Raw genomic sequence first — 25,791 nt, 5'->3', positions numbered from 1 at the left:
CTGGCATGTGTGTGTCATATGGATGCACATGTGGTCCAGCACATTTTCTGCAGTGGGATTTGTCACCATGTGTATTATTGGCTACTATTGTGACAGCCATATTTGTTACAGATCTCATGCTGCTACTATAGGTGTCTACTATCTGCTGGCATCACATTCAGCCACCTGATTCCCTTGCATGCTCACATCCATATCATAGATACAGGTAACAACACATACTATTACATTCGGCAACTGGTAAGTTGAGTGACTTACCTTGTGGGTGTGCCAGTATTGAGTGTGGTGCTGAAGGGCTACCTTTGTCGGATGTACATAGTACACTCCATACACATGGTTGAGCACAAGTAGTGTCATGTTTGGCATCCCTTTTACTGTATGTGCGAGTCAGAGAGAGGTGTCATTCCCTGGGTCCCTCCCGAGTCAGTGTATGTGCTATGCTTTGCCTCTTTGCCAAGGCCAGAGCATACTGGGCATGCCTCCTTCTGCCTACTGGGGCAGGCTCAGGTTGTTCCTCCTCCAAGTCACTCTGTGCCTGTGCAGGCCTTGGCAATGGGCGGGGGCTGTGTGGCTCTGCCCCATGCTGTTCCTGCTGCAGCTGTTTCTGCATGATCATATTGTGTAGCGTGGCACATACAATGACAATTTGAGTACACGTTGTTGGTGAGTACTGCAAGGCTCCACCAGATGTGTCCAAGCACCAGAACCGTGAGTTTAGCATCCCAAACACATGCTCTATTATAATTCTGGTCTGTGCATGTACCTCATTATGCAGTTCTTGTTTGTGTGTGTGTGTATTTCTGATGGGTGTTATCAGCCATGACTCCAGTGCATAACCAGCATCCCACACTAGGTGACCGTAAGGGATGTCCCCATTAGCAAATCTCTGGTACAGCTGCGTCAGATGCCAGATGTTGGAATCGTGATAGCTTCCAGGGCAGCCAGCACACACATTCATTATTATACCCTGGGCATCGTGCATGACCTGGCAGTTGATGGAGAGGAAGCCCTTGCGGTTGATGTAGACCCTACCCCGCTTACCAGGTGGTGCTTTGATGCATACGTGCATGCAGTCTATAGCACCCACTACCTCAGGATATTCTGCTATTTGGTGGAACAGATGCATATTGCAGGCCAACGCCTCATGGGTGTTGGGGAAATATATGTGCTCACCAGCATGTGCTGATATGGCATCCAGGAACTGGTGGAGTACCCTGGATGCTGATGCCTGTGAGATCCCTATCATATCCCCAGTTGGCCTTTGGAAGGTACCTGTAGCTAGTGTTCTTAGTCCTACACATACCTTGGTGTCCACTGGGATGGGTTCACCTCTGTTAGTTCTGTGTTGCAGGTGTGGCTGGCACAGCTCAACAATTTGCTGTAGGAGGTCCCTGTCCACCCTATAGCACTCTATTGTCTCCAGCTCATGTAGCCACTGGTAGGTTACCTGGGTCTGTACACTTTTCTCCATCTTCTCACTGTGGGTTGGTCGACAGGATTCACATCCTCACCACCCTCAGCCTCTTCCACATGTTGTATGATAGTTATTGCAGCCCCTATCATTTTGTTGTTTTGTTTGTTAAAAGTTCCCCACTTGTATACACCGGCTGTGTAGACTATGTGGGAAAAACCAGAAGGAAAGGTGTTTGCATAGTTTATAGTAGTGTTCTGGGCTGGGTTGGTGTGCTGCCTGTGTAATTGGCTGAGTCTGATACATTTCACCTGCCAGCTATGCTAGTTCTCCTAAATTACCTTCTTACTGCTGTTTTCCCTTCCCATTGCCTTCCTGCTTATGCTCAGGGGTGCACTGCACAAACACAATGCTCAAATGTGCACATAACTGCTATTTCCTTGTTTACTTTTTTTTTCTTTAAAACCCAGTGAATGGCATGCACACCCGCTTAGGCAATGTAAAGAGTGTTAGGCAGCCTCAGACACTCCCCCTTGCTTAGCTCTGCTAAGCTAAGAGCAAACCCGAGCCACAGGGCTCCAATCCTCTTACAGTATGCCCCTATGATGTCAGCTAACTCCTAGGCTTGCACCAAGCTATTCCTGCTCTTACACTGTTGGGTGCTGACTAGCATACAGGGGAAATCTTGGATTCAGTATCATTCCCCTCATTTGCATAGGATTGCCTGCTGATGCATAATTACATGTCCCACACTGAGCATCCGCCCTTAGCAATCGCTATTCACTGGCCATGTTGTCTACTGCCTGCCTTTGAGTATAATGGCAAAATAGGGATTTATGTTTTTTTTTATTATTTTCTGCCCGATCCCATTTGTGCGCCACTGTCCTACGCTTAAACAACTGAGATTGGCTAAAAAAAAATAAAAGTTGATTTTTTTTTATTTTTGCAACTGTGTTTCATGCCAGTGGCCTTATAGTTGTCCATTAGCATGCTTTCTACATGATATCCACCCTTTATTTGGAGCTGTCATGGCTCAGTTTTGTAGTTTGCAGAAATGTACTCCATTACTGGTGGAGTACATTTCTGCAGATTACACTAGTCTTGCATGTCTGGTTTTCAGCTTCCTGGATCACAAATTTACCTCATTTGCATAGATTTCTCCTGAAAATGGGGTAATTTGCATACAGGGGCTGAGTCCGTGCAGGACTAGTGCATTCGTGCACATCCCTACAGGTTATTCCTGGATCACATGGGAGACATATTGCCTGCTGAAGCTCCTGCGCTAGTCCTGCACACCATGCAGGGCTTGCTGAATCTTGGGGTGTGATTTTTGCAGGGAAAGCCTCTTTCAGGGTTTTTCTGTTATTTTCCAGCCGATCCACATTTGTGCGCATCTGACCTATGCTTAAACTGCCAAAATCTGCCAAAAAAATTTTTTTTTTTATTTTTTGCAACTGTTTTCCATGCCAGTGGTCATATATTTGGCCATTGGCATGCTTTACACATTATATATACCCTTTATTTGTAGCTGTCATGGCTCCATTTTGTGGTTTTCAGAAATGAACTTGGTTACTAACCGAGTACATTTCTGCAGGTTACACTAGTCCTGCACAGATGTCTGCCAACTTCCTGGATCACAAATTCACCTCATTTGCATGGTTTTCACCTGCAAATGGAGTAATTTGCATACAGGAGCTGTGTCCATGCAGGAGCACTGTTGCACGTCCCAAGAGCTTGTTCCTATATCTCTTGGCAGCCATATTGCCTCCAGCAGCTCCTGCACTATTCCTGCACACCGTGCAGAGCTTGTTGAATCCTAGGGTCTGTAAATAAATCCCCATGTTGTTAAGAAAATAGCTGCATGCTGACACAATTGGCCTTCCAGGAGGGTTATGAATATTTTTGTGAACATTTTGGAAACAATAAAATTTGGCTATTTCACATCCTTCAACTCCAAATTTTTTGTTAATATCATCTGTTGTAAAATAGCCTAACTTCAGTCCCTTATTTAATAAGTCTTGAAAATTTACAACAGCTTCTTTATACTGTTTCGTATCACTTTTCCTATATGTTGTACTGTCATTTAAATTTTCCCAACACATTCAAACATATTGTGTGAAATGCATTATGACAACCCTATTCCCCTTGTCTGCTGGTTTAATAAGTTCTTTATTCATACTTAACTTTTGTAATTCTTGCCATTCTATGTTAGTTAAATTATACATAATTTGTCTTTTATTTTTATAAACTCCTTAAATAGTTTCTAATGCAAAATGTATCATAGAAGAAAAATACTTTTTCATAGAAGAAAAATTCTGAATGGCCTCATGCACAAATGGTGGAATAAATTGGCTTTTACACATAATCTTAGATGTATCTAATCTACAATATGTATTCAAATCTTCATTATATTCTAAATAAGAAAGACATGAGTGAAAACTATCGAGCGACATACTAAACAAGGAAGTATCACTAGTGAATTCAAAAACATTCCCTTCTTTTTGCATAAAAAAAAATTACAAGATATAATTTCCTTATTAAACAAAACATGTCTTTTTTATAATATGTAATCTTGGTATGACAGTTGGTAGAAACTTCAAACCATGATTTAAAACTTCCTTTTCATATATATTTAAGTCATACCCTGACAAATTTATAACATTGTGTCTATTGTCAATAAAATTACTTTAGATACTTTCAAAATTGTCATTCACAGCAACAGTAGGGTTGGCAGTATTTCAACTAATTCCACTTAACCCATTTGTACCTGTGTTGTGCAGACGTCCCTCAAACATCTGTTTCTCGTTCGGATCAGGAACAGTTTTTGTTCTTTTGTTGTCACAATGTTCTGTGTTGCTAGCCATTTAACCACCCTGAAAAGTCTGGTTCATGTAGCATGGATCCTGCACTGTTGGAAGTCCAGGGTAATCACCCAACTCACTATCCCAGTCCGTTGAAACTTCCGAAAATGCATTAGAGCAGCCATCCTGCCTCAGATCTCCTTCCTGTTTGAAAACTGGATGCCCCACTGACATCGCTTATTATTGGTTCTCTTATAGAAAGCAGAACCACTATTATAATCCTTCAAATCACAATTTAGTTTATACTTTTTGGTATTAAGCAATTCTTTCTCAAAGTCTATTAACTTGGTTTGTATGTCATTCAGGCACTGCTCCATACTCTCAACACCAAGTATATTTGAAAGGGACTCACAGGTTACCGTGATTTCTTCCTGCAGTTTTATTCATTTAAGTCCGTCCCTTTCTACTAAAATGTTGATCCACTCTATGGAGCAATGGTGGGTGGCTGCTACCCACCTCACCTGAAATTTCTTATCATTTTCATCTTGTGGGTCAAAAGGTGTGGTAGGATTTTGAAAGCCCTCAGACCTGATGTGTTATGTCCAGTTCAAGATATTGCATTAGGCTGAAGAGATTAAGGTGAACTGCTAGTTCTTTTGATATAAGCCAATCTAGTTTACCAAATACCTCCTTGGTTGCAGCTTACCCGCTGTCCTATGGAGGAAAATGGATTATTCGTTCTTCTTTGTTGTTCTTCTTGTAGGAACTTTTTCCAGGGTACCGTGGTCTCATCTCCCTGAGTTAACCAATCGTTAACTCGATCACCCATAGTAATACTAAATTGATCTATAGTCCTTTGACTGGAATTCACAAAATCTTGTCTAAAAAATTTAGGTACAGTGAGGGAAGGATAACTGCCATTGTAAAATGTAAATAATAAACAACTCACAAAGACAAAAGCTGAAGATTGCAAACAACAAGGAAAAAACATGGATCTAAACACTGATGCAAACTTTTATTAAAACCTTTTGCACCTTGGCAGTAGCCTTCAAAGGAGAATACAAATCAAAGCTAAATGCTCATGTTTAAATAATAAGATCAGTTAAATAATTAACAATTAAATATCAAATAATTAAATTAAAACTTTCCAGTTGCACTCTACATTGATGTCACCGGGGGTTAGTGTACCATATTTTAATATAAACATTGTTTCCTTATACAATAATTTCTTCTTAATGTCAAAACCATGTATAGTAATAGTGACATGCTCCAAAACTGTACTTAAAAGACCCCCTGGATCTCCACCGTGGCATTCCTTAAAATGCATAGAAAGAGGGCTTTCAGGCTTAGCATTCTTGATGTCCCTGATGTGTTCCTGGACACATAGCTTGAAAGTCCTCTTGCTCTCACCAATATAAAACATGCCACAAGGGCATTTAAGTGCATAAATAACACCTTCTGTTACAAAAAAATATTGCTTTAAGCTGAAAATGCACTCCATTAATATATTCAAATGTTCTACAAATATACTGACATGCGATACATCTACCACAAAGAAAAGTACCTGCTAAATTAGGGTTACTGTTTATTTTCAAATCAGGCATGGAAAATCCCATATGTACTAATATATATTTTATACCTCTGCCTTTACAATAAGAAAACATAGGAATTCTGTATAATGTATCTGCTAATTCTTTAAATTGAAACAGAAAACCTCAATAATATTGAATTATTTTTTCACCTCATCTGATAAGAGATCATAAGTGATCACCACAAATATTTTTCTGAGGTTATTACTCAGATTAATACCAGATCTAGTGACCTCTCTATTGCTGCCTTCTAATGGCCAGTTATGGTTTTCCTTTTGAACTTTGCCCAATGAAGCATAAATCATATTTTTATCATAATCTCTCCTAATAAATGATTCAACTGTTTTATAAAGCTCATTGTTCAACTCATTACTATTATTATATAACAATTTCACTCTAAGAAGCTCTCCATAAGGAAGTGAATTTAAAAGGTGAGGGAGATGACGGCTACAGGCATCCAAGAAATGGGTACCATTCTCTAATTTTCAATGTATCTTACAAATAATTGTTGCACATAGTTGCCCATCAGTTTGTGTCAGGCCTTGTCTGATTTTCTTTCTGCTGTTCCTGTCTCCGTGTCATAACATCTTCTATCCTGGGTGATAAGTTAGAAAGGGTGGTATGCAGTGATGTTGTTTATGAAGAGGGGTAGAGAGACTGAAAAGCCGACTGTAGTCTAGGTTCTTAAGGGGTTAATGTAAGAAATCTGTCTTGCCTAGATGCTAAGGTGAAATAAAGCAACCAAAGTTGCTGTCCACCTAAGTTCTTAAAAACTAAACATGTTCAGAAAAAGTTCAGTTTACCAGAGGAACACTTCCAAAAATGTATGAAGTTCATGAAAAATTTGAATATGTGCAACTCTAAAGATGTAACATGGAACAGCTATGTTGTTGAAGCTGTTTAAGTCTTAGAAGGAAGAGCTTCTGAGTATAACTTTGAGGAAGTTATTTAACTAGAGACATAAAACATGAAAGAGCTGTATTTCTTGCATCTAGAAGTAATATGCTTGACCGGAAGTCTAAGAGACCAACGCATAACAGTGGCTAAATGAAGACACTACTGCAGAATGACATACTTTAAAAGTATCCACTGTATTTTATTTTTTCATTTGAGTTAAACATGATGAATATTTTTCAGTTTTGACTTAAAGAAGTTACATTACATAGTGATACTTGCGCTTTTTGTTTGTTTAAAAACGTGGTATGAATTACAGAATGTTTAGTTCCATAGAGGACTGAATGTATGGCCGAAGATAATACCCTGGAAAATGGTGCCAGTCTTGCCAAAATGCTAGTATGTAGTTATACTTGTAGACTGTTTGCTCAATTTGCTACTCATATAAACTATAATTTCAGTCTTTCACCATTTGACTTTGATTAGTTGAAGAAATGTTATTTCCTGCCTAACCCCCCCAAAAATAGAATTTCAGTTCCATGTTTTAAATAGCAGTGATTAAAATGAAGTACATTCATTTTTAATGTGTTTAGTGGCATGCCTAGAAGTAACTGCTATATATAAATAAGACAGAGAAATGTTTTTATTTATAAGCACAACCCAAAAACCCTGCATTCAAGAGTAGTCATCTAGAAGTTACTGAAAGTGAAATTCCACTCATAGTCTCATAGGAAAGCAGCAACATTTTTTCACATAACTAAACTTACCCCCGGATTTACTAATCTTCCATGCAGGACTATAGTCCTGCACAGAAGCAGCAGTTGAAGAAGAGGACGGCAGCGCCCAATACATATTAATGAAGGTGCGCTGCCTGAACTCCAAATGCTACACGGAGCGTGGACGAGTGCAGGGGGCGTGTCTGAGAGCAGAGCTCGTAGAATAAAAATGCCCCTGCAAAGTAGAATAGAAGAATGTGTAAATAAATGAGTGAGACAGCTCACAAGTGTCTGCATATCCCTACCAACAGTCCCCATATATTCAACAGCAACAGTACAGTCAAATAAAATGAAGAATCCCTATTACTGATGTGTTTCAAAACCCCGAGTACAGCTAACTGTAGGTGCGTGGATTTGCCCATCGCCTAGCTATGGTTAAAGCAGGTGAAAAGGCTGAAGAGGATGACAAGGAATATACATGCAAAGGAAGCACCACAGCAATAGTGGAGTGGTTAGGACATCTGCCTAATGAACAGGCATTCCTTAATCGAGTCCCACTGCAGCACAAATCATTTTCCATGGGAAATCTGTATATGAACATAATTTTGTATTGTTTTGCAGTATAACCTACAGAACAACAATTAAATGTGAACTGGAATACTGCATGAAATGCACATGTGAAGTGTTAGTGTCATAATGAATAAGGCACATGTACGCAGGTCTAAGCACAAATAAGCAGCGGTAAGCGTGTCCAAGTGCACTTGCTCGGGGGTAAGCATTGCCCACACAGAGTAAGAAAAGTAGAAGCTGAGTGTAAGAAACTGTAACTGGAGGTTAGCAGTGCTCACCATCATGCAAACCCACGCAAAGCCGCTTACAACTTCTGTAAAGAGCCTTAATCACTCTGGATCCAACGGCCCAAGTTCCGCCCAGCAACAAAATAAACTATAGTCACAGCAGTTAACCACTAAGCCATCATAGCAATAGATAAGCAAGATTAAGACCATACATCCCATATACCCACACAGATTTTTATATATATATATATATATATATATATGTATGCAGACATATATATATATATATATATCTATATATATATATCTATATATATATATATATATATATATATATATATAGATATGTAGATAGATATATATATATATATATATATATATATATATATATATATATATATATATATATCTATATATATATATATATATATATATATATATATATATATATATATATATATACACATATGGATTCACTTTATAATTTCGAAATACTGAAATACCGAAATTCAGTATTTCGAAATCATAAAGTCGAACACCCATAATCCTGACAGCACACAATCACAAAGCACACAATCACGAACACCTACAAACCATACACCATACAACACATACATCGTCCAACCCACACTACAAGAAACAAAACACACACAAACACAAAAACACAAACAAACAAACCTACACTACATGTAAGTCAGGGGGGGCAAGCACCCCTGCACCCCCCCTGTGGAGGGGCTGCACCCCCACCCCCACTTACATATAATAACTCCGAGATCACACAGACACAAAAAGGAAACACACACCCACACATTTCATAGTCCCTCGCACACACACAAACATCACACATATAGATACATCCACACATTTAGACACACTCAAACTCCCACACATAACCCTTACAAAACATCACTTACCTTCAATTGCACCTACATCCATACACGATGCACTCCCAACACTGCAAGTCATGTACAGTAAGCCATAACTACAAATTTGAGATATTCAAATTCATGATTATGTACTTTCGCGATTTTCAGTTTTCGACTTTATGATTTCGAAATACTGAAATACGGTATTTCAGTATTTCATAATTATAAAGTGAACCAATATATATCTATATATATATATCCACACACAAATAACCCCGAACAGAAGATAATGATAGGTCCAAACTCTGGTATTAGCAATAAATCCACTAGATGAAGGGGATTTATTGCTAATACCAGAGTTTGGAGGATATTTCTATCATTTTTATGCTGCTTATTGCTACTGGATTGGTTTTGGTGTATCTTATATATGTATATATGTATATATATATATATATATATATATATATATATATATATATATATATATATATATATATATATATGTATTTATGTGTGTGTGTGTGTGTGTGTGTGTGTGTGTGTGTGCGTAGATATACACAGATATACAGTTATGATAGGAAACAGCACACAAGAATGGCATATGTTCACAGGCTATGCCAATGGAAGTGAGGGGCCCAAGCAAGAAACATGTAACACATAGCATGACCCTCCTCCCCAGCCGGACAGAGGAAACATACAGACAAACCCACAAACAATGTAAATAGTTCACTGCTCTCCAGACCACAGGCAGGATACAACTGGAGGGGGGTACAGAGTGCACACATGAAACCCAATCTTGGAACACAGACAGGAGCTTCCCTTGCGGGATGCCCCCAAAATTGACATATAACCAAAGGAAGCCGATGCGATGACCATTCTGGCTGGGGTGTGTACATACCCGGAATACAACGGTGAGAAAGCCTGATGACCCATGCGTTGAGACAATGTATGACATGGGTCCCATAAAGTGGATAGTGGGCAGTGTTTAGTGGTGTGTTCAGACCTGACCTGCACCCAGAGTAAGGATGGGTGCTGTAGAGGAGGTGCAGGTGGGGGAACCATGGGTAGCTAGTTATGGGTCTAGGTGCGCAGGTGTTGGTTGATGTGGGTCAATATGGACAGCCCCAGGGATGTGAGCAAAAGTGTTCAATGGACAGAGGCATCACCCAACAAGCAGCCACACCCGCTACGAGTCCCACTGCAGCAAATTTTAATCTACATGGCAAAGAATGGAATAACCAGATGTAGATGTATATATGTAGAGGAATGTGTGTATATATCTACCCTTAGCTACATGGAGATATACCTCTCCCTCTCCATAGTACAAATGTATACATACAGAGAGAGAATACATATACATACCCACATATAGATATATGCATATGCAGACACCCATACACCCATATGTTGTTAGATATATATAGACAGCAGTATATAAATATATACATGTATGCATACATATACAGATATATCTGTATATAGTAATGTAGATATATAAATATATATGTGTGTGTGTGTGTGTGTGTGTGTGTGTGTGTGTGTGTGTGTGTGTGTGTGTGTGTGTGTGTGTGTGTGTGTGTGTGTGTGTAACTATACACATGTAAATAGCTAGGACATGATACAATCCTCCAAAGCTAGTTACGAAAATAAAATTGCCAAAGATTCCAAAGACAACCACAAGGCATTCAATAACTATGTCAAGAATCTAAATGACAATGCTCAGATCTGCTCTGAGCTACAACAGAATGGCATTAAATAGACTGATCCCAAGGATATTGCCAATATCCTGGCAGATCGATTCAGTGCCAACTTCACCCCACTCTCACCCCCTAAATTGCCCATCTCAATACCGGAAGATTGCCAAATTTCACTAATAATGGCCACACAGGTAAAAAACGCACTCTCCAAAGCTAAGAATACAGCATCCATGGGACCAGATGACATCCCGGGCTGTGTACTACATGAACTACAAAATGAACTGGCACCTCACCTAAGTGTCATGTTTAATCATGCCCTCACCTCAGGCTTCATGCCCACTGAGTGGTGCACAGCTACAGTTATCCCACTCCACAAGGGGGTATCCACCTTGGATCCCGGGAACTACCACCCCATCAATCTAATGAGCCTGATCTGCAAGGCCGTGGAACGTATTATCATGGAACTTATACACAAAGACATTGGCAACCTTAAAACACTGGACCCCACCCAGTTTGGGTTCATGAAGAGCCGATCTTGTCTCTTGAACCTGACTGACTTCTTTGAATCAGTCTCCAGAGCTGTGGACAAGGGTAAGGCAGTCCACACAGCCTATCTGGACCTCGCCAAGGCCTTTGACACCATCCCCCACTCTGGAATCATAGATAAACTTACTAAGCTGGGCATTAATCCCTACATCACTCGATGGGTTGCCAACTGGCTTATTGACAGAACCCACACTGTAAAAGTAGCTGACTCCAAATCCAGCTCCAGGCAAGTGACAAGTGGAGTACCTCAGGGTTCAGTCCTGGGACCTCTCTTGTTTGGCATCTACTTCTCTGAAGTACAGGCCAACACTAAGGGACTCTGGCTAACAAAGTTTGCAGATGACTGCAAACTGGGAGCCATTATTGAATCCCCAAATGATGTCGATACTCTACAAAAGGGCCTTACAGAAACAGATGCTTGGTGCCAGAGCCATGGGCTCAAGCTCAATGCCAAGAAATGTATAGTTATCCCCTTTGGGAAAAAAAAATGTACCCGTGAATTACCACATAGGTGGCAGTACACTAAACACCGAAAGTGTGATGAGAGAGTTAGGGACACAGGTGGACAGTGGTCTCACCTTCAATAACCACATCGCCACAACAGTCAGGAAATCCTTCTATGTGGCACACCTCATCACTAAGGGCTTTTCATCCAGAAAAAAGGAGGTCATTGTCCCACTGTACTCATCCCTCATTAGACCCATTATAGAATACAACGCCCCATTTGGCATGTACCTCTCAAGACATCTGCAACAACTGGAAAGGCTGCAGAAATACATCACTAAAAGAATCACAGGCCTAAAGCAGATGCCCTATGCTGACCAACTTAAAAAACTCCAGCTATACTCTGTCGCATATCATCTACTCTGAGGTGATCTCTGCTTAACATACAAGGCCATGTTAAACTCAGAGCTGTTGGACATGCTACATTTAAAAAAATCCCAATCCTTCAGAGACACACGCTCCAGGGATCTAAACCTTGTCATCACAATAAACAAAACATGCTGGAGGGATGGGTTCCTATCCCAGAGACTCCTCAGACTCTGGAATAGACTGCCTATACATGTCAAGCAGAGCACCTCTTTGGCCCTCTTCAAAAGGAACCTTGATGATTGGATGAGAGAAAGGAAAATCACCCCAGGGATCATGTCAGTCACCCTGCTAGACAGGGATCCAGGGAAGTAAATAGTGTGGGAAGAAATAACCAGGGAATTGTTATGGCTAGGCTTGTATAGGCCCTAGGGCCGATAGCCTAGTACCAACCTATGAACCTATGAACAGCAGTTATGAATTACATATGTTTACAGGATGTGCAAATGGGGGTGAGGGGTCCAATCACCAAACATGTAACACGTAGCATCAACCACCCCTACCTAGACAGGTGAAACATACAAACACACGATACAAGTAAACACACCACTGCTTCCCAGACTAGAGGCAGGATACTACCAGTAAGAGAGACCTGTCAAGTCTAATCTTGAAACAAAGACATCAATGTCCCTTGTAGGACACCCCAAAAATCAATGATCATTGGAGTCAGTCCCTGTAATGATTTATCTAACCAGGCTGTATACGTACACGGACCAGTAGGTTGTGCAAGCCTGATGACCCATGGGTTGACACAATGTACATGTGTCCCGACATGTGGAGAGTGGGCAGTATGTAGTGGTGTGGTTAGACCCCACCTGCACACACAGTAAGGATGAGTGCTGTAGAGGAGGGGCAGGTGGGGGAACTATGGGTATGCAATTATGGGCCTAGGTGTGCAGGTGTTGGCTGGCACAGTTGTATTAGGACAGCCCTGGGGATGTAAGTAATATTGCGAATTGGGCAGAGCTTACGCCCGTACCTCTCAACCTCTAAGAGCAAAACCACTGGACAAAACCTAAATCACTGGGGGAACAAATAGGGACAGAAAGCACATATTCCACTTACAACCTTAGAAAGCTGATAGAATAATAGGTTCTGCATTAGCATGACTCGGCTGAAGGATGTGGGGTCCTAAACCCAATTACTTGTTTGTATTTAATGGTGTCACTTCCCAGGTATTTGCCAGACAGGTGCCGATTGTAAGAGGAACACACCAATAGTATGAAGCAAACTCTGGATAGACCATGGATTGTGTAAAGTCGACAGGCATGCTTATGCCTAACGGGCAGCCATTCCTGATATGGGTCCCACCGCAGCACAGTCCAGTTTACATGGCTAAGTACAGTATAACCATATGTGTTGTTGCATAACCCACTACACAACACCTATGAACACATAGTCGCAACACCCCACTGTAGGCATGTAAGCCAATGTAATAGGCCTCACAAGGTATTATTGTAGTCTTCACCCCTACCCAGGGGTGTGAGTGTCTGACACAAACCCCAAATTCAGTGCATATGCACAGCTGTTGTCGTAGACAACATGGCCAGCTGTGGATCTTCCCTGCCGCCATCCTGCACATCCCTGGATAATCCCCCTATTAACACCCCCCTTTGTGCCCCATGCACACCGCATTCCTATCAGCACCTGTTCCATTTCTATTAATGTCTACGAGTACACTTAGGTGACTCCCTCTTCCCCCACTATATTGCCAGTATCTGGAACCCCAACCCACATGTATTATCACAGATGTCCCACAGGACACATGTAACTAACACATGAAGGAACAATACAAGCACAGCTGGAGCAGCGCAGGCTCACCACCTTGCAACCCCCCCACCCCACCTAACACTCTATACCACTACATCAACTAGTGATACTGACACCTCTTGTCCTGCCTCGCATACAAATCCCAACATCTGACATACCTTCCCTATTGCTCCCCATCCAATTATGCCTACAGGCTACTATACAGTTACAATGTCACCCCCACTACCTTCCTGCTACTCCCTAGCTATTTGCCTCTACTGTGTCACACAGGTATGGAATAACTACACCAACCCCGAATACAACTTGTAACCTACCCAGACCTGTGAAACAGGAATCCTACCTCACCTTAAACTGACCTTTGTCAACAGTCATACCTGACATGTAAACCTGACCTAAGCATGGATAATACCGACAGTTCAACGTAAACTAAGCATGATTAATGGGGGACGTAGCCATGTTATGTCGGTTACCCTCTATGAATGTGAACACCCCAGTATTAATTGGGATATGTAGCTGGGGTGAATGTAGAGCTCTACCGCTGACAATGGACAAGCATACAGTCCGACTGTCCCGGTTGACAGATGTGAACAAAATGCACGATGCTGAGCATGTGTATGCGGGAGCAAGCGGGTGTAAGTCTGTTTGGCCACTGGTATGCGAGTACCACACTAGTGAAGCAATGTAGAGGCTAACTGAGTGCAAGACTCTGCAACCAGAGGTCAGTAATGCTGTGCTTTGTGCAAACAAGCGCATACCCACCTACAAATATTCTACAGTGCCTTAGTCACCCTGTAGCCAACAGCTGTTGTTGTGGCCATTAACAAAATAATCTGCACTGCCAGGTTGCAAACCCCTGACCCGGCACACTATAGTGGATGTGAGTTCCACTAAGCCAGGGCAGATAAACATTCAGCTGCTGTGATCAGAAACACATCATCCAGCACAGGCATCGAACAGCATAGGAAATGTATATAATTATTTAGCTGTATGTGCATGTGTATGTACAGATATATATATTTATATGTATATATATGTATATATATATATATATATATATATATATATATATATATATATATATATACACACACACACATATATATATATATATATATATATATATATATATATATATATATACATATTTATGAAGAATGAACGTTGCGACAGTAAAGCATACAAAAAGAATGAGAAGGAAAACAACAGCAACACCTGTATTATCTTGTGCTGTCATCTTATGTCATATCAAGCTGAGCAGGGGTGAGCAAATCATTGCTTCTCAAACCACAGGCAGGATACTACCAGTGGGAGTAAAATTGTCCACCTGCTAAGTCTACCTTACAAACAATTACAGGGTAGTCCCTGTTGGGACTACCCAAAAAGGGTGGGTTGTTTAAACTTCCGTCCATTACACAAGCCAGGGCAGGTATGTTCATAGGTTCATAGGTTTATACTAGGCTATCTGCCCTAAGGCATTTATAAGCCTAGCCCAAAGTTTTGTGGCTTACGCCACCCCTTATATGAAAAAATACTGTGCCCATTAGTTTGTTGTGCCTCTGTCCAGCAGTGACACAGAGATGATTCCCGGGGTAAACCTACGATCTCCCATCCACAGGTCAAGATTTCTCTTGAACAGAGCCAGCGAGGTGCTCTGCCTCACATGGACCGGGATTTTATTCCACAGCATTGGGAGTCTCTGAGTGATAAATCTATCCCTCCAGCACATCCTATTTATATCCGTGCTAAGGTTTAAGTCGCTTGCTCTAGTGGTTTTGGTGGATTTGGATTTTTTCAGGTGGAGCATGTCCTTTAATTCCGGGTTGGACATGGCCTTGTATGTCAGGCACATGTCACCTCTGAGCAGACGGTATGTGACTGAATAGAGCTGGAGTTTCTTCAATCTGGCAGCATATGACAGATTTTGGAATCCCTTTATCCTTTTGGTGAGGAACTTTTGGGGTCACTCCAATTGCTGCATATGTCGGGTGAGATACATCCCGAATGGGGCATTGTACTCGATCATTGGTCTGATAAGTGAAGAGTACAGGGGAACAATGACCTCACTAGATTTGGATGTGAATCCCTTCATGATCAGGTGGGCAATGTAGAAGGTCTTTCTAACCACTTTAGCAATGTGAGTGTCAAAAGAAAGGCCACTGTCAACCTGGGTCCCCAGGTCCCTGATAACCTCTTCTGTGCTTAGTGGATTGCCGCCTATATGGTAGCTTGGGGTTACCTTGTTTTTCCCGAAGGGTATGACTATACATTTTTTGGCGTTTAACTTCAGGCCATGGCTCTGGCACCAGCTATCTGTTTCCGTGAGTCCCTTCTGAAGGATATCCGTGTCCGATGCACTTTCCACTATGGCCCAGTTTGCAGTCGTCTGCAAACTTTGTCAGCCAAAGTCCTCCCATGTTGGCCTGTACTTCTGAGAAGTAGATGCCAAACAATAGGGGCCAAGGACCGAGCCCTGTGGGACACCACTTGTGTCCAGCTTCGAGTCTGACATAGCCAGCAACTCTAACCCTGTGGGTTCTGTCCGTAAGCCAGTTTGCAACCCATCTTGTGACATATGGGTTTACATTTAAGCTGGTAAGTTTTTCTACAATACCCGAGTGGGGTATTGTATCGAAAGCCTTTGCAAGGTCAAGGTAGGCTGTATGAACTGCCTTTCCCTCATCAATGGCCTTGGTGACTGTTTCGAAGAAGTCGACCAAGTTCAAAAGGCATGATCTGCCCTTGACGAAGCCAAACTGGGTCGGGTCCAATGTCTGCAAGTCCCCTATATCTTTGTTTATGAGCTCCATTATGATCCTATCCATAGCTTTGCAGACTAGACTTGTTAAGCTTATGGGGCGGTAATTACCAGGGTCCGTAGAGGCACCACCTTTGTGGAGTGAGACCACAGTTGCCGTACGCCACTCCTTGGGCACGTATCCTGTGGTAAGGCTGAGATTAAACAGCTGCCTTATGTGCGGGTTTAATTCCTCATTTAGCTCATGTAGCACACAGCCGGGGACACCATCCGGTCCCATTAATGCTGTGTTTTTAGCTTTAGAGAGAGCAGCTTTCACCTGCGCATTTGAGATGTCTGGGAGGCTACACTCCGCTGGGATAGTTATCTCTCCTTTAGGGGGGGAGAGGGGGTTGAAGTTTGCACTGAACCTGTCTGCCAGTATGTTGGCAATGTCTGTGGGTTTAGTGATTTTTGTATCATTTTGGACTAATTCTGAGCATATCTAGCAGTTTCCACCCAGGTTCCTAACATAGCTGAAAAAGGCCTTATGATTGTCCTTTGAATCCATGGCAATTTTTCTCTCAAAATTGGCCTTAGTTGATTTTATGAGTGTTCGTATTTTTTTACTAATAATGATCAGGGGTGACTTCCCTTTTATGGATTTTGTTCTATCATGTAATAGCTTTCTCCTCTTATTGTAAAGTTTGTTAATGGCTGGGGTCCACCAGACTGGACGTTTGCCCTTTGTGGAAAGAGTCTTGGTTTTATTTGGGATTGCCTGATCCATGCAGTCCTGGAGGTGTTCATAGAAGGCATTTGTAAGGGCTTCCGCAGCTTGGGTTGTGGTTTCCACTGGCTCAGGGGCCTTGAAGGATACCACACCAGTCTTGAGTAGTGTGAAGTTTGCTTTAGAGAAGTTCTACACTGTGGTCTTTTTTGTTTGGGGTGGGCGGATGTGGATTTCCAGTGAGATTAGTTTATGATCAGATCTCACCAATGAGGGATATACTTCGTGTGGAGCATTTTGTCCCCATGTTTGTGATAATGAGATCTAGTATATTTTCTCCTCTCATGGGAACAGTGACTAGCTGTTCCATGGCATTTGAATTTATGAACTCCAGGAACCGTTGGGCTAGAAAGTTAGGGCTTGAGTAATGTTCCCAGTCTATATTCGGGTAGTTGAAGTCACCCAATATGATGGTGTTTGGAGATACATTTTACCCTCCAGTGTCTTCAGGAAGGCTGTGTGGGGTTCCTGAGTTTGAGAGGGTGGCCTGTAGCATGCTACAATTTGTAGAGCAGTTTTGCCTATGGTTAGTTGCACCTGGATGGTTTCCGAAGCTTCATGTGTTGCCACCAACCTGGAGGTGTGGGTATCCTTTATGAATATGGATACACCCCCTCCTTTTGTGGTGTGGTCCGGGTTTTGGGGCCGGAACGCATGATATGAGGTAAATCCTAATAGTGCCGGGGTGCTCTCAGGAGCCTTGAACCAGGTTTCAGTTACAGCACAGATATCGATGTTCTCCATACTGAGAGGGGCCTCGAGTCAGTGCATTTTGAGATTTAGACTTCTGGCATTGAGCAGCATTACCCTCAGTTTCTTCCCATTTTTGTTTTCTAGGGTGGTAGGTTTAGAATTTGAGCCTTGCCTAAAAAAGGCACTATGGAGGTGGCAAGAGCCTTAGCCAATATCCGGAATCCCAGGGGTGACAGGTGCAAGCCGTCCCTTGCGAAGCAGCGTGGCTTGTCAAGCATGTCATCCCAGGCAGACAAACACTGGATCCTCTTTGAATGACACCAGACATTAAGCCAAATGTTAAAGCTGATCATCTTGTCTCTGTATTGTGGCATCATTCTTGGTGAAGGAAGGATACTGCTCAGGGTCAGGGTCATACCTGCCTGGGCTACATAATCAGAGAGCTCCTCTATGTCTCTTTTCATGTAGTCCAGGGAGGTACGTCTCAGGTCGTTTACACCGGCATGGACAATGACTGTGTCATATTTGTACTTGCCGTGGAGTGACCCAAGTGCTTGTGTTATGTGGCGGATTCTAGCGCCTGATAGGCAGCTTACTGTGACCCTCTCCTTGTTCAGCCTGGTGAGTGGGATGTCAGTGTGTCTGACTATGGAGTCACCTATGACAAGTATGTTTGGTGTTGTATTTGGCCTTAAGGGCTGTGACTGCTTTGCACACTGATTTTGTGGTTTATATTTTGCTTGTGGGGTGTCTTGAGGTAGCAGTTGTTTGGGTGTCTGCTTTGGAGGCCTCTGCTGTTTAGGTAAATTTTTACTCAGAGCCTCCGAGTATGTCTTTGTGTGTTTACGTGTTTGATTCAGTGGTGTGGTAGCATTATGTGAGGCTGGTTTTGTGGTGTGTGTAGTTTCCTTCTCCTCCTGTCTGGTCTTGCCAGTCCTGAGTTGAGAGAGCTCAGCCTCCAGTTTGGTTAAATAGCTGCATCTCTCGCAAGTATTTGTGTTATGTGGGAGGAGGAGAGGGTTGTCTGTGTACATGAGGCAATTGTAACATTGCCTCAATATTCCCAGATTCACCAACTGGGCAGGAGAGGACGCCAGCATCTGGCCCTTCGACATGCTAGAAAAATTAAGAAGTTAGGTATGAGACTGAATAAGAGATAACTTAGTAAGGAAGTGGGTATTCCTGGGGGGGGTTTGCAAGTGAGGGACTTTGTATAATATAGAAGTGACAAGTGCTGAGCTGTTTTAGGAACAAGTGCTGCGCTTTTTAGTCAAGGGATATACTGTTTAGGTTACTAGTAGAGCAGTTCTAAGGGAAAAAATGAAGAACAGACTTTATGGAGCCAGAAAAAGTTTAACCTTGTTAAACCGGCTGCCGATGCTGCTCTAGTGGCAACTCCGCTACAAGGCTTAAAGCACGCTAAAGCATGCTTTATAGCAGGGGGCTGGAAAAGGCAGGAAATGACCCAAAATGGCCACTGAACTACAAGTTACTGTCTTAAACCACTCCTCTGAGGACAAACAGGCAGCTCAGTACTCCCCACTCCCACTGGTGAGTAAAGAAACTCCCCCCTGACCAAACAAAGAAAATGGAAAAGTACAGGAATCAAGACAAAGCCCAGGGATCAGCAAAATCTGATCACTGGAACAAACTAACCAGGAAAGTTAGGAGAACAAGAATATTTTTTTTTGTTTTTTTTTCAAGTTTTTTTTTCACAGACAGAACAGAAAACGCAATAAATGCTTTGCTTTTCGATTAAATGCTATCAAAAGCTAGTACACTCAAGTTCAAGGACTAAAAGGTTTGGCGAGCCTGATGATGCATGGGTGGAGACAACATACGTGTAGGGTCCCTATCACTGGGGAAAGGGCAATGTGTGGAGGTGTGTTATGGCTGTGATAGCAACTGGAGAATGGATGGTTTGTGTGTATGTGGAACTCGGGTGGATTGGAGGAACCATGGGTATGAAATATGGATCCAGGCATGTCAGGGTTCGATGGGCCAGGTCTAAGTGGACTGCCTCGTGGAGGTCAGTGAGTTTGTTATAAATATATATGCATACACACATACATACATCTATATGTAGAAGTACATTCCCTGTACCACATTCATTCCTTTGCAGACATAAATAACATGAAAGTGCCCCTACAAACCTTGACAGTAGATAGAATAATAGGTTGTGCATAACCATAAATGTAATAGGTTCATAGGTAGGTACTAGGCAAGCTGCGAAGGGCATTTATAAGACTAGGCAAGGTGTGTCGGCACATTCCACCCCATTGATTAATTTACTGGGCCTCTGTCAAGCAGAGCTATTGAATTGATTCCAGTATGTCCCAATTTTTGACCCGCTACCCCCCAATTATATTTGGCTCTGGCTAGAATTCTTACATTAAGAGGTTGAGAGCTATGATTCTCGTGTATGTTTAGTTGTGTTCTTTGGCCTCTAAGGCTCAAGGCATGACTGAATGGAGTCCTGACTCATTGGAACAGTCTGCATACTCGGTTACCAGATGCTAAATAAACATTTATTCATAGTCCAGTACAGAAAAGATGGTGACCCCCTTCTCTGCACTGTGGCTTATATATCCAACTCAATTTCATGCCAAATGCATGGCCTTTTTAACAGTGCAGGCCTTACTTAGACTGCCATGAAATGGTTGTCATAGATATATATATATATATATATATATATATATATATATATATATATATATATATATATCTGTATGTATGTATGGCTTTGCGACATTTCCACAATTCTGCTGGGATATAAACTTCCAAGGCAAAATAAGCAGTTGTTTTGTTTCTGTTGTATATTGCACAGTACTATAGTATTAGAGTTATGAGAAGGTAGAGGGAAGGGAGAAATCTGCAATAATTCAGAGATGTGCATTTCATTTCAAAGTTAGTGCTGTTCTCAAAATAATAAAATGTGAGGACTTTCCCATTATGAAATATTTTAATCATTCCTGTAATTTGCCAGCTACGTCAGTGCCAGTCACTAAACCAGTCATATTTGTAATATAATGTTGCCGACCTTGTACATCATTGGTTTACATGTGTAATGTGTGCATTATCATATAGTCTTATTTATAAATTTATTTTAGTGTCTTGTTAACTGGAGTAACAAAGTAATGAAGTATAGTGTCTAATCTTGAAATAAAGACGTGAGTGTCCCAGGTAGGGCAACCCAAACATTGGGAATAGTGTCCTATTGGTCACTCATGTCACCAGTGTTTGTGGACTAAAAGGTTGGGATGTCTGAGGATACTTGGATTGAGACAACCCATGTGATGGGTTCAGAGGAGTAAGGAGTGGCCAATGTGTAGTGGTGTGGATACACCGTGTTTCCAACTGGAGAATGGATGACTGATGTGTCAGTGACGTGTTGGGGTGGGTGTTTGGGGAACTAGGATCCACAGGTGTATGGATATATATGCAAATGATGCAACACAGCAATAGTGTAGTGGTTAGAGCATCCACCTAATGAACAGGCATTCCTGGTTCGAGTCCCACTGCAACACATATCATTTTCCATGTGAAAGCTGTATATGAACATATTTGTACATCTTTTTGCTGTAAAACCTACATAATAACATTTAAATGTGAACTGGAGTGCTGCATGAAATGCACATGTGAAGTGTCAGTGTCATAATGTATGTAGACAGCAGTAAGCAGGTTTAAGCACAAATAAGCAGTAGTAATCGTGTTTAAGTGTGTTTGTGCTGGGGTAAGCACTGCTAAAGTCTTGTTACAGTTTCTTATACTCAGTTACCTGTTGAATTGTTTAACCCGTGTAGGCATTGCTTAACTCTGCATAAAACCGGGCAACCTTGCTTACAACTCCTTAAGAGTGCCTCAGTCACTCTGTAGCCAATGTACCTTGTTCTGCTCAGCAACAAAATAAACTGCCTCACCAAGGACCCTGCACTCAATACACAAAGTGATTTACCACTAAACCATAGCAGATATACACAACCTGAACTTTGCACAAACATACTCTGCAGCACAGTCAGTCAACAGTACAGGTAATGTATTATTATGACACCACATAACCTGTTAATGCAAGAAGTCTGGACAAAGTATGCTACACTGTGGGTACAAATAGGGATATATGTCAACTAATGCTCTGTTATACTCAAAATGTTGCTAGATACACAGTTATATGTATTAGAACACATATGCAGAAGGAGATGAAGTCTGAAACACAAACGTGCTGCCACTAGTTACTGACTTCAATGCTGTGATCACCCATGACAATTGCCAAGTGAATGAGGAACAGGCCAAAATATGAGCCGAACATGCATGGACATATGGACATATATATATGTAAATGTAGACAGATAGACAGCTATATGTAGATATATATTAATGTATGACAAACAAATAATCATAAAACAGCACTTGTATATAGATGCATACATATGTTCATATGTATATATATATATATATATATATATATATATATATATATAGAGAGAGAGAGAGAGAGATATAGTAGCCATATGAGATATATATATATATATATATATATATATATATATATATATATATATATATATATAGGTACATACACATATACACACACTAAAAGTATCAGTAGACATACATATGTAGAAGTAGTGTGGAAGTATTGGGTGCAAAATATATCCCTCAGCCACAAGCCCCTCAACTGGCACCTGTGAAATGTGTAGTGTGGCAACCATTCCCAGAAATGGGAATACTGACATTAAACATATACTCACCCACAAATCAAAGGACATGACACGACACACAGGTATGCATACATAGATAACCTGTATTCCTGTACTATACAATAATGCATACCAGTACTGACACCACAAAAGGTTTGAAATATGTAATCAGTCATGAATGCAAGGCCCACACAAAACAGTAGGTGCAAGCAATGTGTATATATACCATACTATGCTGTCTAGGCCATGGCCTTCAATTAGTACAATGGTAGGAACAGAATTTCGCTTCAGGATACCTAACAATCAACAATTACAGATGTAGTTCAGCAGACTCCAATTACACCCTGTAGTCAAGCCCTAGGGGGAAAGGTAGCACTTGTGTTACTGTCACAGTATCTTGTACATATCATTGCTTAGCCTAACACCTCACTATCACACTGAATGACCCTCGTCTTAACAGTTATATCACTGGAAAGGTCCCATAGCCTAGGTTAATGGCATAGAACCCCCCCATATAAGCTGTACAAGGGCAAGGAACACTGTGTACCACACACGTACCTCAGGAATGTAAAAGGGCACAAATGTGTTCACCAGTTGTTGCCCCCATATATATGGACATGGCCCAACGGTTGGTGTGGGAGTCCATGACATGACTGGGATGATAGCAGTAATGCTAGTGGTAAATAATTATAGGCCATTACCTAACAGCCCTTCCTCTATCACAGCAGGACAAAGACTGGCATAAATGTGGAGGACAGAGGCAGGAACATAGGGCCATATTTGCATTATTTCTCTTACACACTCTGCAAATTGCTGGTGTTACAGGATTTGTTGTACAATACCCTTATGCTGGGATACAACATTGAAATATGAATGGATGTAGCCATGTACTGATAGCACTCAACCGACAGAATGCCACAGATATATGTTGGACAATACCTGTGTGATGCACAGACAAAACTTATCAGCCAATCACCCTGGTATCATATGGATAGGCCCACATTTGACAGCTATGCAGGCAGATAACATTCCATAAAATAGTACCATGTACACAGAAACCCTGTAAGAACAGTAAGATACATTGCACACAACAACACTATTCACGCTGTCTGTAGGTCTGGAACCTTACTCAAATGTGGATATGGCCTGTGTCTGCAGGTTCTGCTGTAAGAGGTATTGCTACCTGCTGTCTGTAACACTGATGTCCACACACAGGAAGGATGTCTTCCATATTGTAAAGGTGAAGGGACGACGCCCACAGAAGGCAGCAATTTATAGTACAGGGTTGCCATGACAGTGGTTATTTGAAGTACTACACAGCAGGCTGTATGCAGTTAGCAACTGGTGGACACTGCCTGGTGCAGAGGCCACCACCTGATCATGTGCAATACCAACAAAAAGCATGCTGCAATCTATTCAAACCAGCTCAATCACTCTACTGGAGAGATAGAGAGAGAAAGAGAGGGAGAAAAAAAAAACACGTCAAGAAGGTTCACAATGCTCAGGGTTGTGTTACAGTGGAAACAACATAACAGGTATGTGAAACAGATATACATTTACTGGCATATAGTTTATGGCATAGAATAATAGGATGTATACTGTGAAAGGATGCATATGTACCATCAGTACATGTTCATGTAATGATGCTGTGCTCAGCAACAGTAGTATTAGTCCCTGTGGGCAGTGGGACATACCTGTCAAATGTGCAGACCAGCAGTGAATGGCAAGGATGTGACCCATGATATCTGTGTTCTGTAAATTACTGTGGCCAACGGCTGGTGGGGGTATTAATACCACCATGATAGACACATGGGTGAGAGACCACACCACCTGCAGAACAGTCGTGTTACAATGTAGCATAGCATGCCCACACTGCCATAGCAGTATAATATGTTTATCTAAAGTTTGTCACCATATATACCCTCATAATGTTAGTCTGTGTTCACATGTGACACCTGTCTGGGTTTCAGCAAGGCAGAACAGTTCAGCTGTGAAAGAAAGAGGGTACATGAGTGTGAACCAGATGTTCCTATGCACCACAGATACAGATACATATATGTGTGATACATATTCACAGCTGTGTATATGTACAGAACCTCAGACAGTTATATATTTATATAGGTATATAAGCAAAACAAAATATCTACACATATATGCATATATGTGAATATATATATATATATATATATATATATATATATATATATATATATATATATATATATATATATATATATATATATATATATATATATATATATACATATATATATATATATATATATATATATATATATGTGTGTGTGTGTGTAGATATAAAAATATATACACATGGCAATACATTTTCCCTGCCATGACATGTGTGAGAGAACATCACACATCAACACACAACATACCTACACACCAGTACATGGCTGCAAGATGGAGTGTGGAGTGAGGTGTGTAACCCATGTTGGGAACACATTGCAATTGTATGGGATGGTGCGGTATATATGGTGGTGAAGGCTATTAGGCACATATTGGTATGTAGGTCTGGTTGGGTGACAAACAAGACAGCATACAGGGCTGGTATATGGCACATCTGGTGGTTAAACACTGTGGATGGGTAGTTACATTTGGAATGTGGAGGCCATTGAGCCCTCACATGGGAACAAAGGGAACATGGTGGCTACCCATGGACAGTCACAACAGGAGCTACATGGACATAAAGGTGCCTGGGCTGTGTGCTGGGCAGGAGGGACATGCATGTCAAACTTTGTGTATGTGTACTGCATGCCTCTAGGTGATGTAGCACATACCCCATGTCACTGAGGACCTCCCTATGCCCAATACCCGCGACCTACTTGTGTGACAGACACATGTCTGTGTGTGCTCCATGGGGGGACACCATCCCCTGAGGTGGTTCCACATGAAGGCAGTGATG

This window comes from Protopterus annectens, chromosome 1.part1 (genome assembly GCF_019279795.1).
Source record: "Protopterus annectens isolate FY-2018-M chromosome 1.part1, PAN1.0, whole genome shotgun sequence".
Lineage (NCBI taxonomy): Eukaryota > Metazoa > Chordata > Ceratodontiformes > Protopteridae > Protopterus > Protopterus annectens.
The sequence above is the reverse complement of the archived record's forward strand: the minus strand, read 5'-3'. Positions refer to the sequence as shown.